The sequence below is a fragment of the Galeopterus variegatus genome, unplaced genomic scaffold, assembly GCF_000696425.1.
Source record: "Galeopterus variegatus unplaced genomic scaffold, G_variegatus-3.0.2 Scaffold685, whole genome shotgun sequence".
NCBI lineage: Eukaryota > Metazoa > Chordata > Mammalia > Dermoptera > Cynocephalidae > Galeopterus > Galeopterus variegatus.
This window is the reverse complement of record NW_007726796.1, coordinates 248,833-264,517: the sequence shown is the minus strand read 5'-3', so window position 1 is coordinate 264,517 and position 15,685 is coordinate 248,833. Positions and strand designations below refer to the sequence as shown.

Here is a 15,685-nt window from a genome sequence, read left to right as displayed (position 1 = left end):
CCCCTTGCTCCTATGCGGGTCTTGGGGAACCTTGCTAGTGGCTTTACCAGCCGAAGATGGAATGGTGCACTCCGAAACCCTCTTCTTCCCTGCAGACTCCAAGCAGCTTCATGCAAAGGGTGCTGTCATGGCTTTGCCATCTCCCGGAAGCTGCTCTGCATGCTGGCAGCTGCCCCCTGCCCTGTACCACGCTGGCCCAGAATTGCCGAAGATGGAATGGTGCACTCCGAAACCCTCTTCTTCCCTGCAGACTCCAAGCAGCTTCACGCAAAGGGTGCTGTCATGGCTTTGCCATCTCCCGGAAGCTGCTCTGCATGCTGGCAGCTGCCCCCTGCCCTGTACCACGCTGGCCCAGAATCAGCCGGCACTTCGAATGGTCCGAGCAGTCCTGCCTCCCTCTTGCTGCAGCCTTCCACACCTTCACAAACTACAGGTCTCTCCTCCTCTTCTCTGGAGCTCCACGGATCCCAGAAAGACAGCTTTTGCTTTTTAATGTTGTAAATTGATTGTGGGGGAGAATTATGCCTGGGATTATCTATTCTGCCATCTTGATGATATCACTCTAGGGATGGTATTTTAAAGTCTTGAGCAAATTAATATAACCATTCAAGCACTGCCATTTGATGATTTCTCAGAAGTGGTCAACTTTATTTACATTTCCTTAAAAGAAGTTGATCCAGCCAACAAATTTAAAATGTCAAGTTGATACTTAATATTTTTATTAAAAGGTCTGTATTTTTAAGAAATTGCTGTAATTTTTTAGATAAGTATTGGGCGTTGAGTATTAGGAAGATTTTACTTTTAGCAGTAAGGATCATTGAGTCCACTGTAATATATCTGTTATTGAACTCCTGAATGAGGTTAAAAAGTCCTATTTAAATTTAAAGTTGGTTGACTGGATTTGTCTGTACCTTCGACTTGCTATATACTCATAATGCCATTATTGTACGTAGTTTTAGCAATGACTTGGAGGAACAATTCCCCACCACCATCACCGAAAAATAAAAAAAATTCAGACTGCTGTGCATACTAGTCCAAACAGAACCAATTTGTTCACACAATAGAATTTAGTGATCACAGATGTACTATGTGGTAGGTCTGATGAATATATTCAGTTTTAGCTGAATAAAAATAGTGAAAATAACCGGAGTCAGAACATATATGCAATAATATTTTATGTGTCCTTAGCTCCAAAATTTTTCGTCACTTCTGACTTCTTTTTAAGACTTCCAATTGTTATAATTGTAAGAGCATGAAAAACATATTTCTGGCAAAAATAAAAATGTAAAAGCTGACATACTCCTTTTAAAAAGGAAAACAATCCACAGCAACAACTGCAACAAACTTTTAATTAACTCCTCCTTTAGGTGTTGCATGATGGCTTTCACTCTATTTAAAGCCAAATGCAGTCTTCTCAGAAACTTTAGTAAATATAAAATGAGGAGGAGAATGTTAATGCCTTGTGTTATCCTGGTTGATTTCTAACTTCATTGGAAAGTGTTGGCAATCTGAGAGACGAGCAAGTGAAATTGGAAAGCCCATTTTATTCTCAGAATTCCTTTGGAAAGCATGACACATCCTATACATTATCCTAAATCGCATATCGATTGCTGATGCTACAAGCTGTTTGGAGGATTTTTTTAAAAATTCATGTTTAAAAAATGTTTCTGGCTTAATAAAGAAAAGTAAATGAATGTAGACATTTCTTTCTCATCTATGTGTTGTGCTGTTTTGAACTGGTTTAGAAGGCTCTTACGGTAATTGGCAGGGATGGGGGATATTAGCTTTATTCTGAGTAAAGCCAAGTAAACCTAAAAGAACAACCTGAAGAAAAATACCACACAGGAACAAAGGAAAATATTCCAAATTGATTTTTGGCTCTTGAAATCATTCTGGGAATTTAAAGTTGACAAAACATAAACTTTGTTTATACTTAATATGCAATTTCATAGATGCCTGGAGACGTTGATTTCATATGTAATTACTCACAGTCTGCTTTTATTTGTGTCACCTTTCCCATATCTTCAGTTTTTGAAATACTAGGACTCCAGGATACCTCCCTTCTCTTCACATCTTTGATCTTCTTGCCATCTTTAATGTTTGACTGTAAATATAATAATTCATTCTGTAGTCACTGTTGGATTCCATATTTAGAATGTTGGTTTGCTTTAGTATGTCAGAAGCTGTTTTCTTTCTTTATATGTATGTATGAGTATTGGGTGGTTGGTAGTCATTATGTTGAACTGATATGGGCAGTGTGTATTTTTGAACAGATGAAGTTGAAGAATAAATAACTGTAGATTTCTCTCATGTCCTGAGTCGTCATCTCTGCATTATTTTCTTCTTTTTCTATTTTTTAAAAAGAATAATATAAACAAAAATATTTGGATATGGAATGCTCTAAAAAGCACCCAGTTATATTAAAAACCTATATTTAGCAATACCCCTTTTAAAAATGGTCTTTCTATGGAACACTGATGTTCAAGGACCTGACCTAAGGAGTTCTGCTACTAAAATCTTTAATATGTTTCATAATTGTGAGCTTTGCTCTCACAAACTTTGGCTCTTGATAATGTGGGTGTTAAGTGGCAGTTAACTTTGGGAAATAAAAGAAACAAAATATATAAATGTGTGTATCAGCTTGTTTGGTAACAAATAATATTGAACTGCGAACAATGTGAACTAGTAGAAAAGAATATAAATTGGAAATCTTGACAAGAGCGAGTCTTGTTCAATTGAACTTATAGGTGTTTAGGAACTAATGATTTGTTTGTTAATTTATGTTTCAAAATATAAAATATTATATTCATACCTCTGTCATCAAAATGTACACTATTCATTTGTTGGAATTAACATATTTCATGATATCCTTCAAGAGCATGGTAAGTTCCTACTTCTCTGCAATCTTTTATTCACTCATTAATTCAATAAATACTCGGTTACTGGCAATGTTCTAATCATGGGCAATACAACAATGACCAAGACCCAGTCCTTTCCTTTAAGAAACTTACAGTCTTGATCCAGGAAAACTGAACAAGTTTTATTCCTACTCGTAGATCAATAAGCATTTACTCATTGTGTGATTAATATAGTTCCATACCATGTTAGATACTCTCAGACAGGCAGATAACAGACGACTTATAAATGTTTGTAGAACACTGTAGAATATAGTCCAATAAATAAGAATAAAACTCATAATTTAGCTGAGGAAGCAGGATTAAGAAAGCAACACATTTAAAATAATCTAAGTGGTAAATTCAATACTACTAATTTGACAGATTGATTCTCTTTAATGAATTAGCCCTTATTTGGACAAAGTTGAAGAATTGGAAAAAATAAATTCTAGCCTATTCTGTCGTTTTTTTTTAGCTGACTTTAATTTATGATAAAAGAGCTATATCCAGTTTTACATTCAATATAAATTATCTAAATTTGGTGCATTGAGCTATTTAAAACTTTCAATAAAAGAAGCTGAAGCTTTCACCATCTTCTGGTTCTGAAGAGTTGCTTTGCCAGGATTTCTCCTTGTAAATTGAAAATTCTCATGAAATAGCTTTCTTTCATTATATCCTCAGAAAGGACAGTGTCACTTTTGGTAAGATGGCTTTTTGATGTGGTTAGACAACATTTCCCAGGCAAGTTCAGCAACTTTCCATGTTAGTAGACTAGGTAGTTCCGGGGAACACGAATCCATGACCACTTCCTTCTTAATTCTCTAAGAGTACAGTGTGTCCATGTTATCTCACAAACTTTGGTGTGGACTCTTTTTCTTGTAGAACATTGTTTGCCTGACAAGCTTTGTCTTGCCACAGTTGAGTAGTATATGTACACATAATAAGTTATAAATAAATATATAGTGTCATAGATACTGTTATTCATATTGTTATTATACTATAGAACAGTGCTCCCAAATGTTAGTATGCAATTAAGTCAGATTATATACTTCTAACAAAGTCCTAGGTAAGACTGATTACACCTTTCCACTGACCACACATTAAGTAGCAAGGCTGTAGAGCTTATGATGGGTTTTGGAATCTGAGAGTCTTAGGTTTGTATTCTTGATTTACTACTTACTAGAAATATAATGTTGGGAAAGTGACTTGGTTACCCTATGCCTCAGTTTCTTCATCTGTAAAATGGATATACTACTACTAATTGCCCCATGGGTTACATGTGGATGAAATGAGTTATCACATCTATAGCTTATTTCCTGGAACTTGTGTAACCTCAATTTACTGCGCTTGCTTTGGGTAGTTGTGAGAAAGGCAATGAGGATTGTTCCTTTGTTATTTCTTGATAGATTTTTTTTTCCAATTCTTTTGTTACATTCTAATAGCCTTCAGAAATGTTGAATTCCTGTTATGGGATTTTTTTTTTTTTTGTCTTTTTTCGTGACCGGCAACGGATCGCAACCCTCAGTGTCGCCCCCGTACTGGACCGGGACCGGCAACGGGATCGCAACCCTCGGTGCTACTCCTGCGCCTCGCTCAGCCAGTGAGCGGGAACCGGTCTGTACGTGGGATCCGAACCCTCGGCAGGAGCGCTGCTGCGCTTCCCAAGCGGTGCACTATAGCAGTGCGCCACCGGGCCGGCCCTGTTATGGGATGTTTTAATCAAGTAATTATAAGAGATTCTTAACAGAGTCACACAGATTTTAACTAGCAATTTTTCCTTTCTCCAGTAGTTATCAATGTGTATAGAAAACTAAAACTACAGACAAGATTATGATTCCCCCCTCTGTCTTCTCACCTTGGTTTGTGCAAGGAGCAATTTACACAGCAGATCTGCGAGAAATGACTGCCTGCAGGTCCCAGCACTCTAGACCGCCTGAGTCCCAGCTTTGCTGGAATCTCACAGTCCCTCAGGTTCTTCTTTGCATGCAAAGCATCCTCATAAAGGAGATTAAATGAAGTGCTCTCCAGATTTGTCAAGTCTTAATGAGAAAAACTGCTTTAAAATAAATTTTAATAAAGCATCTTAAGTAATATTTTAATCAGCTGAAGTTTACACCGTTTTTCTTAATAGCATTCATATGAAAAAGATCAATGACTATTTTATTCTGCTAAGCCTATAAAATTGGTAATGGATGACATATAATATTCTAGCACATAAAATCTACAGTTAAATGTAGGCAGTTGTTAACCTGTTTTTTAAAGCTGCATTTTAAATGAAAAGTGATGTGCTTCAGGAAATTATTTGATTAAACTAGTCAGGAATATAATGGGAGAAACATTTTACCATCACAATTAATTCTGTGGGTAAAAGAAACAGACTTGTAGATAATGAAAGTGAAAGAAAATCATTATTTTAGGGGTTGTGTGAAATGGTATTATATAATAAGCTATATTATCTCATATTCTTTAGACCTAAAATGCTCTTGAAAAATAAGCATGGATTTGTTGTGTTCATGGTGGTAAGTAAATGAAAGGAAGGAAGGAAGAAGAGATGGAAAGAAACAAGGAAGGAAAAAAAGGGAAGAAAAAGGTGAAAAGAAAAAGGAAGGGAAGGAGGAAAGAAGGAAGGATTTATCACTGCTATTTTAGAATATTCTACTGAAGAAATGTAGATCTGGAAATAATTTACGGTAAGACAATAAGGAAACTCACATTGTGGTTTTGTGGTGTTTGTTTTTATTACACGTTATTCAGGCAATCCCTTTAAAATACTAGTACTTAGAAAACTACTATAATTTATTTAAAAACCATATCAGAATTTGGCCAATGAGAATTGTCTGGACATTTGGATTGTCTGTAAATATAGTATGGAAAATCTTAAGTATGTCTATATACTTGCTGTTTTCCTTGGTATTCTGTTTTGCTTAGAAATGAGAAATTACATATGTCATTAAGTAATTGATTTACTAGTTAAAAAGATCACTGGTGGCATAGTGTTAATGACAGATTACAGAAGTGCTGTGGACTGGCCCTCAATTCTGTCTAGCCTTGATTTCAGTGAACCATGGAATCAGACAGGGGGCTGGATAGGGCTGCCATTCTGGGTAACCACCCACTTTCCATTGCTTTCTGTTTGTGATTCAATATACCAAAGCTGTTGGCTCCGAATGCAGGTTTAATACATTCCTAGATGATGAAAGGAAAGAAAGTAAATGGAAGGGTCTATATAAGGCTCTGATGGTGGAGAAAAAGAGGAAGTCTTTTTTTTTTTTTGTAAGTGCCTTTGAAGTAGATAGAAACTGAAGAGGAGACTGAAGAGGTGTCAAAATTGTCAGACTCTCTAGGTCTGACATGTTTCCAAAATTCACAATTTGTCAATTACCCACAGAGGTGGTCCAGCACATAATAGACATTAATTTAATATTTGTTGAATGAATTAGTCTCAGTTACTACTGAAAATAGTCTGTCGTCTGTGAGTCCTCTTTCAAATTTGTAGCTTATCTTTGAAGATAAAGATCTGAGTTCAGCTCCAAGCACTGCTACTTACTAGCTGTGGCCATTGATCCATTTAGTTGACCTTCCTCAGAATCTCATTCCTCATCTATAAAATAAAAGTGTGTATCATAGCAGGAAGCTCTGTGTGGATGAACATGAGGAAGATCTGAGTTCAGCTCCAAGCACTGCTACTTACTAGCTGTGGCCATTGATCCATTTAGTTTACCTTCCTCAGAATCTCATTCCTCATCTATAAAATAAAAGTGTGTATCATAGCAGGAAGCTCTGTGTGGATGAACATGAGATGTTTATACACTACTAAGCACAGTCCCATTCCTACATCTTTCCTTTTCTTAAACATAATTAAGTTCATGACTGTGTTTATTTACATGGTCTGTTTCTACACCCGAAAAATAATATATCCCTCTTCTTCAGTTATTGAAAAGAAAAATAAATTTTAAAAATTCTGAAAATTTTCTTCTCTAAAGAAGCTTTTTGACACTGTGAAGTTAGCAGCCATTCTCCTTGTAGGTATTTTCTCAGTCCCTGCAAGTGAGTACTGAGCTATGAATGAGCTCTTTACACAATTGCTCATTTAAACGCAGTTCTTGGAGTTTGATGCCTTTTGAGGTAGAAGATAAACCTGAGTTTCACCTGCATTGAATTCTAAACTAAACAAGTACAAAAACTAAAACCCTTACTGGTGAAAGAAATATTTCTTAAGTTTTATTAATGTATAGTTTTTCTCTGTATATAATGCTGAATATGGACCTAGAAAAGCTAAACTTAAAAACAAGACCTAGTAGCTGTGACTTACGAATGAGGGAGAAAAAACCAGCCAGTACGAATGAAGTCATTTTACCTTTTACCAGTTGCTCTCTTTGTATCTTTCCTTCCCCTACACAGCGACTGTGGACATGAAACTTGGCTGACAGTGAGCTCTGGTCACTGCCTCTGAAGTACGTGGGGACTGCAGGGAACTTCAGCTTTTCCAGAAACTCGTAGCCCACACACAGCATTTCAGAAGTTGTACCAACTAGCTAATTTAACAGATTTATTTTTCTCAAATTCCCAGCCTAGCTTTACATTCCCCAATTCAGTCTGCAAGTGAATTCGGAGGTTTATTTCTAAGCCTTGCTCTCACCCTCAAAATGGTGCCTGTACATTAGAAGTAATACCCCGAGGTTTATCTGTTCATTTGCCTTTTCTTTCTCTGCCAATTCCAAATACAGTTAAGATACCCCACCACTGGATTAGTTTGAGACAAAAAGGTCACTAGGTTAGTTAAACTAGTGTCTGCAGACGTGTGGGTTGCAGAGATCTCAACTGGCCTCTTCCTGTGCATCTCACACCCATGTCCCAGCTGCTAGTGTGATCTCACTGGCTTACACCCCCGCACCCACCCTCCAACAACTGTTTATTTTGTAAGTGACTCTAGCAACCTTGGCAGCAGTCGGATTTGGAAGACATGACTGATGAGTGTGAATTTGACAGAACACCTGTTGCCAGTTCCAGCACTGCCGGTGTGGGCAAGAACCTGGTACAGTCTGTGACATGGAATTCACAAAACTTTCTCAGGGACCATCTCATCAGACATGTACTGAGTTTTCTGACTGAGAAGACTTCAAGGTCATTTGGCTCTTATTGATGGCTTATTCTCAAAGTTAGCTTTGTTGTTTGTAGATATGGGAGTTTCGCTTCTTGTCAGATAAGTACTTTAATTTTGCGTGTTTATAACAAAATGGGTTTAGGGAGTAATAATCAGAAAAGCTGCCGGTTTTGAGTGCCATCTATAGACAAGGCCAATAAACTAGGCACTGCACTGGGCATTTCATATAGGTGGTGATGAGAACACAATTTTACTTTAAAAAGGTTCTGCAGTCACTTTTATACAATAGTGTGGCCTGTTTTATTTCAGGGAAGTGTGATTTACATGTAATGTGTTTTATAAAGTTTAATTCGTAAATTAATGTATGCAAGCAAACTTACATTTTTTTTTTCCTAAAACCAAACTTAGTTTCTACCTCCATTGTATGTGTGATTAACAATAAAATTTTAGTTAATTCAGAGACTTTCTCTTTACTTTCCTGGAATATATCTACGTTTTGGCTGCTTTAGAAATGTCAGGAGACAGGAGTCATCTAGTCCTTTGTCCTTTTCTGTCCATGGTGGCAAGAGCTGGGATGCACTCTGGTCTATTCCATTATTCCATATGCTTCTTGGTTTTTCAGCCATATAACTTGCTATTATAGCCCTTTCTTCTAAACCAGCACTGTCCAATAGAACTTTCTTCAATTTTGGAAATCTTCTGTATCTGGACTGTTCAATTAGATAACCACTAGCCACATGTGGCTGTTGGGCACTTGAAATGTAGCTAATGCAACTGAGTACCCGAACTTTTAATTTCATTTCATTTTGCTCATACTTAAATAGCCACATGTGGCTAGTTGTCTACTGTACTGGACAGCACAGTTATATGGGTCATAGGGTCTCTGCAGGTCACCTTGCTTCCAGCCATTTCTACACACCATTCAGGGTCTTGCAATATATTCAGTCATTTCTCCCATGATACTCTAGATCCTTGGAAATGAAGGAGCTCTTTAAAGCAGTAGCAGCCTCAGTGCTAGTCTGAGGTGCACAAGAAGTCATTCTGTTAAACTTCATGTCACTAGAACATTCTGGAATTCTGCGAGACTGACCCAGACTCATTTGCTTAGATTCCCTTTACCCCCCATGCAGACGTATATTTTTCTCTTGAACTATGGTGGGTACAAGGAAACTCTGGAATCTTTCTGTTTCGCTGGCCCTTCCTGGTGTCAGGGTTGGGGGTGGCGTTGGAGGATATAGTCAGAACAGGTTTCCTTTTCTCTACTTTCCCCCCAAAAGCACAAGATGATCCTGTCATCCTGTTACTCACCTTGACTCTTCTTATTTTCCATCCAATGCTAACTTTTTGTTTTCTCCTCTGACTTTCTGTTCTGTTCCTCACCCCAAGGGTTGGTGGTTTTCTTTGAACTGAGAAAAATGGCTGTTACATGAGCATGCATTTTTCTCAATCTGTCTTTTTGTGGTGGAGACTTCATACACTGTGGCACAAAAACACAGTTCTTGCAATTCAAAATGTTGACTTTTGAAAATCAAATGTAATTTCTCTGCTTTCCCTTTTTATTGTGGCAAAATATACATGGTGTAAAATTTCCTACTTTAACCATTTTAAGTGTACATTTCAGTGGCATTTACCACAACCTGTGTCCAGAACTTTTTCACCTTCCCAAACTGAAACTCTGAACCCACTGAAACTCTGAACCCATCAAACAACTTCCCATTCACACAAAATTCTGTTATAGTTATTTAGTTGTTAGCTCCCAATCATAAGAGACACTATCACCTTAAATATGCATTGTACCTCTTAGTGCCTAGAAAAAATACTATAGATTTGGAAAACAGTAAGTATCTTAGTCAGCTCTGGCTGCTATAATAAAATACCATAGATTGGTTTGCTTAAGCAACAGACATCTATTTTCACAGTTCTGGAGGCTGGGAAGTCTAAGATCAAAGTGCAGACAGATCCTGTGTCTGGTGATGGCCCTCTTCCTGGCTTGTAGATGACCGTCTTCTCATTATGTTTCACATGACAGAGAGAGAAGTCTCTGGTGTCTCAGTCCTTATAAGGGAACTGATCCCACCGTGGGGGCTCCACTCTCATGATCTCATCTAAACCTAATCACCTCCCAAAGGCCCCATCTCCAAATACTATCAGGTTGGGAGTTAGAGCTTCAACACATAAATTTGGGGGGATACAAACATTCGGTCCACAACAGGAAGCATCTGAGTTTCAAGAGTGGTGAATCTGAGACATTTCCTTACTGGGAAATAGACATTAGGAGTGTGGTCTGTGTGGAAATAAGATACTCTTCACACTTTTATTTAGCCCCTACCATGGCTAAGTCAGAAAGAGAAAAAAAGCTGGGGAGACAAGACTATGACAGTAAATTGCTGTGATAATTAGAATAAGTATATGTGAGTGTGTGTGTGCTTCAAGTGGGAGGCCCACTTTCTGCCATGTTAATGGCAGTGTAATGTGTGCATTAGAAAGATTTGGAGGGCCAGTGCAAGATCTGGAAAGCTCTCACAGCATAGAGTGGACTCCCAGCTTCTTTCTTTCTCAAAGACTTGGAAAAAGAAAATAATTTAAAACTTTAAATAAAGGAAGAAAGAACTCCAATGTTAAAATCCAAGATAATTTCAAGCTAACAGCGTAAATTTGTAATTCCTTAAACTGCTGGGAAAGAGGAATAATATAGAAAGATCATTTGAAAGTCTTAAAGTATGTTTAGATTATCTGTTATATAATAGAACTATGTCTGAGATGTTCGGTCTCAATTTTCTTTTTTCTAAACTACAATTGTATGGTGAAGGAATTCCTCTTCAGTAGACTCACATGATGCACATTTTTAAAATAAAGAAATTTCTAACTAGTATAAACAACTACACTCTATCCAAAATTTCTTAAAGCAGGGCAGGTCTATAGCACAATTGGTTTTCGTATATACAGGAGTTCATTGAAGTCAGAATATCCTGCATAGGCAGTGTGAGGATAGCCAAAGATTAATATTCATGGAAGTACAAGGCAGAATCATTTATAATATCAAAGTCCTGGACAAAAGCCAAGTGTCTACCAATGAGGGAATCTTTAAATTACAGTAGATTGGTAAAATGAAATTTTATATTGTCATAAAAAATAATGGTTTGAAAGAATATTTAATGGCATAAGGAAAGGCTCACAATATTTTAATTTATAAAGCAGTAAAGAAAACTTTTTTCCCAGTAGTTTTCCAATTTTATTAAAAATTCAATTAGCACATTTGTTAATTAATTTATTTAATGTGTTTTTCAGTTCATTCAACAAACATTTACTGGGTATGCTGTCATGGGTCTAAGGATCTAGAAAACATAAAAATCTCTGCCTTTATGCTGCTTGCATTTTAGGGGGGGAAGACAGATATTAAATAAGTCACTCATAAAGTATGTCAGAAGGTGCTAAGTGCTCTGGAAAAAAATAAAGCAGACAAGGCATGTAGGGAATATGGAAATGGTTGGTGTGTATTTCTAGATACTTATGATCTTAGTTGTTCTTGAGAAATTCTAAAAATTATAATTTGTTGCTCTCCAGATTATGAAATTCTAATTAAGTCACAGATTGGTAGTTGGATTGGAGTATGAGGTTTGCTCTTTTTGAAGTTAGAATGTGTGTATGTGTGTGTATGTGCATGCACATGTGTTTCTGTGTAGTAAATGTGAGAAACTGCCTTTTGTACTGTGTATGAGAATTGCCATTTCTTTGTGGCTTCATACCAATGAACATGTGTATATGCTTCAGCTACTGAAAAAATTTTGCTAGATAAAAGGTTTATATGTGATTGCCATTGAGTCATTCCTTGTCAAGTTCAAGTACAAGCTTATATTTTCACTATGGGTTCTTCAAGATATCTGAGGATTACAAGAGGTAGAAAAATATTTAAATAAAGCATAACTAAAGTAGCTTTTCATATACAAAACCAGTGTACCTCTTAATTGGAATAGATCAAGAATAATACAGGATCTGAGACTTGGTACTACTTGCAAGCTAACAACTTTGTCTACTACAGTTTTATAGATGCTGGCAGAAGACAGGAGACTCTTGGTCAGAGACAAATAACTTTATTACAGACTAGTGTTATATCAGGCACCATGAGCTTGGGGTTTACATAGGTTGCCTTTATTTCTGAAGTCCCACGGGGCAATGCAGAGATAGGTTTAGGTGGAGGCTGCACAAGTAGTGAGTTTGTGAGGAACACTTAGCTTAGAAAAACCACAGTCTTTAAAGGAGGCTTCTAGCACATCTTCCCAACATTTGCCTCGGAGAAAGACATTATCTATATTATACTGGTCAGAAAACAAATCTGTCCTCTGCCCAGAGGGGAACATGATCTAATTTCCAAGGCTGTTTGCTATATAAACATCTTTGAAAAGATAGTCCAGAACAAAGCTGTCAATGCTCTTTGCTCAGAAGTGCAGAGACATAAGACCCATAGGGAATTGTCTCCCAGTTGAATATTGCATACTAAATTTTTTGCGAGTTATTTGTATTTTCTTGAATTTTGTCTTTTTGCTTGAGTTTGTTCATATTTGTTGGTATGTTTAAGAAAAAAGCTTCTCTGTTAATATGTGTACAGTATAATGTAATGGCCAATATTATTTTAATCTTAACTGCTAAGTTTCTTTTAATTTTCTCTGATAATTACTTGGAATTTTTATGGTTGATATGTTCAATAACAGCTTAGAATAAGAAAGTACAGGGCAAATACATTAGCACTAAATTTTAGATTCAGTTTAGATCCAGAGTCAGTGGCAGAGATTTTCTATTTGTGGAAATAATCAGGAGTTTCTTAAAGTTGTATTTCCTTTTTTAACAAAAAAGCAATTTCCACTGAGTGTCACCTGTTGAAGTTTATTTAAAGTTTAGAATCTAGGTTTTGTGGGGAGAAAGTTGAGAAGAAAAGCAGAAGGATGGAAAGAGATAATTGAGCCACTATATTCTTTAAGCTCTACTTTGAAATTTACTTGGCAAACATTGATTAAGGAGTTTCTTAAAGTTGTATTTCCTTTTTTAACAAAAAAGCAATTTCCACTGAGTGTCACCCATTGAAGTTTATTTAAAGTTTAGAATCTAGGTTTTGTGGGGAGAAAGTTGAGAATAAAAGCAGAAGGATGGAAAGAGATAATTGAGCCACTACATTCTTTAAGCTCTACTTTGAAATTTACTTGGCAAACATTGATTAGTGTTGGTGCTGTCATAGGCTGAGTTACTGAAGAAGCTCTTGCAGTGTTTAATAGCAGGGGCTGTGGAGCTAGACTCCCTGAGCTGGAATCCTATCCTGGCCCCTCTACTAGCTATGTAGTTGGGGCAAGTCACTTAAACTCATTATGCCTCAATTTCCTCATCTACCTAAGGGGGACAATAATGAAACCTAATTTGTAGGATTGTTATGATGATTAAATTAGTTAATATATGACTACAGTAAGCACTTTGAACAGAGCCGGGAGTATGGTGGACACATCCATTTCAGCTCTTAGAGATCATTTAATTGTTCATGGTGTTCTTTTTTATTTTTTAGGAAACAATGACATTTTCTTAATCTATTTCATTTTGCAAGAATAGAAACCGAGTCTAGCTTGTTTACCATTATATTTTTAGGCAATCACAATACTTCATACAAAGTAGAAACTTGAAAACATTTATTAAATAGGTAAGTAAAATAAATCTTTCTTTCTGTGATATTGTTCTCTACCTATTTGTACCTGTCTTTGGGTTTCTATTTGCATAAAGATCAGCTTTGACTTTTAAGGAAGTGCCTCTTGATAGCACAATTAGACGTGAAGCATAAAACCATAGTTTGCTCCCATCAAAATCACAAGCTAATTGACACAAGTTACTCTGGTATGTATGAATAAATTCATATTCTTGACTCACATTTTAAATTACACTCCTTCTAAGTGACGGTTTTTGTCTCTTCATAAAAAGAAATCTAAAAGAAAAATATTGCAATCCAAAAAAGAGTGAACCTTAAATCATAGAACTTTCTGAAGTAAAATATCAGATTTGAGAACATTGACTTATTTACATGTAATTTGATTAGCCAGATGTTTGTGTACTTAACAAAATATCAGAACAGCATAAGAACATTCAGTTTGCCTGAAATATCATTATGATGTAGTTGGAAAAACTGAAAGGACATTACTTAGCATTCGTGTCCTTCTAAACTAAGTGTCTCATATATTCACATTTTCATTGAATGAAAAAATGAGAATTAAATCTTGATAAGTATTTCTCAAATTTAATGCTAAAAATATATTAAGTGTTTTTAAAAAAATAACAGAGATGTGTAGCATGCCATGCTCTTTAGAGCCTGAGCATCATGGATTTCTTTTATGGTAGATTTTATGATTTATTTTATTATGAAAAAGAAAAGCCATCTTTTTCTCTCATTTGCTTTATTTGGTCACCAATATCACTGGTTTGAAACATTAACAAAGACAGTATTGAAGTATAAGATCATAGATTCATTAGGTTAATCAATAGATTATGAATAATGCAGCATACACATTGTGGATGTTGGAGTTGGAATAAATATGCAGTTTATGCTTGATTACAATTTTCCTGTTTATTAGTATTGTTAAAAAATACAAGGCTAAAACCTCTACCTTTCAGAATCTTAATGAATTTATTATCTAGGTAACTTAAGGTATAATTTGAAGTTTCCTCAGTGAAGCCAGGAGAGTCCAGAACTAATATTCAAAACATCCAGGAAATAGTTATTTGGCTAGAAGTCACTGTAATTCTGTAATGAGGAAGAATCTATTCATGATTTTTCCAGGTGCAATAGCTGAATACAGGAAATGAACTAAAGTTTGTTTTTTTTCAATCTATTCATGATTTTTCCAGGTGCAATAGCTGAATACAGGAAATGAACTAAAGTTTGTTTGTTTTTTTTTCTGTCCCACCTCTTTACCCTTTGTTTTTTGTTAATTTATATTGTTTTTACACATTTGTGTACATGCTCCAATTTAACGATCCATCATTTTGACATACACCCTCATTTGGCTTTGTATGATTCAAGTGCTATAGCCAGCTATTATTCAAGGTAGTTGAAAAGTCATGAATAGTAGAGTAAAATAAAAACTATTCCAACCATTTAATTTCATTCTTGTATTATAAAGGAACCAAATGAGTGAGATTCTATTCCTTTTCTTTATCTGCCTTTAACTACCAGATTATGGTAGCAAAAGAATTGACAGCTTTCTTATAAAATCTCTAGAATATACTGAATTTTAAATTGTGTGTGTTTTGATTTCAACTAGCTTAAAAAAATTCCATTCTAATAACATCACAGATTTGTTCAAAGTAAATGTATTGGAGTAAATGTATAATAATAACTTTCCTATAAATGAATTCATCAAATAAATAAAATAGATATAATGCAAATGCCTTAGTTATGCATATTATGATATTTGACTAAGGTACATGAAAAAATAATTTCTCAGGACTTCAAATTGCTTGATGACAATGTCACTTGATTCCAATTTTTACACAGAACAATGGTTTCTATTTTGTTTTCCCAAATTTTGTCGCATCCAATCTAACAGAGATGATGTATGCTCTGCCACAAATTAGGGAGAAGTAGCAGTCCGTGCCAACTGCATCTGAAAATAGATTTGTCATGTCTCCTTCCTCTGGTTTCCTTCATTAAAGAATA

At 35.8% G+C, this 15,685-nt stretch overlaps 1 protein-coding gene across 2 annotated transcripts in view; it reads left to right on the top strand.

Annotated features, from left to right (window-relative positions):
* Window positions 1-15,685, top strand: part of ZNF385D (zinc finger protein 385D) — a 318,355-nt gene that overhangs the window by 103,707 nt on the left and 198,963 nt on the right. The gene's annotated exons all lie outside the window — the stretch shown is intronic.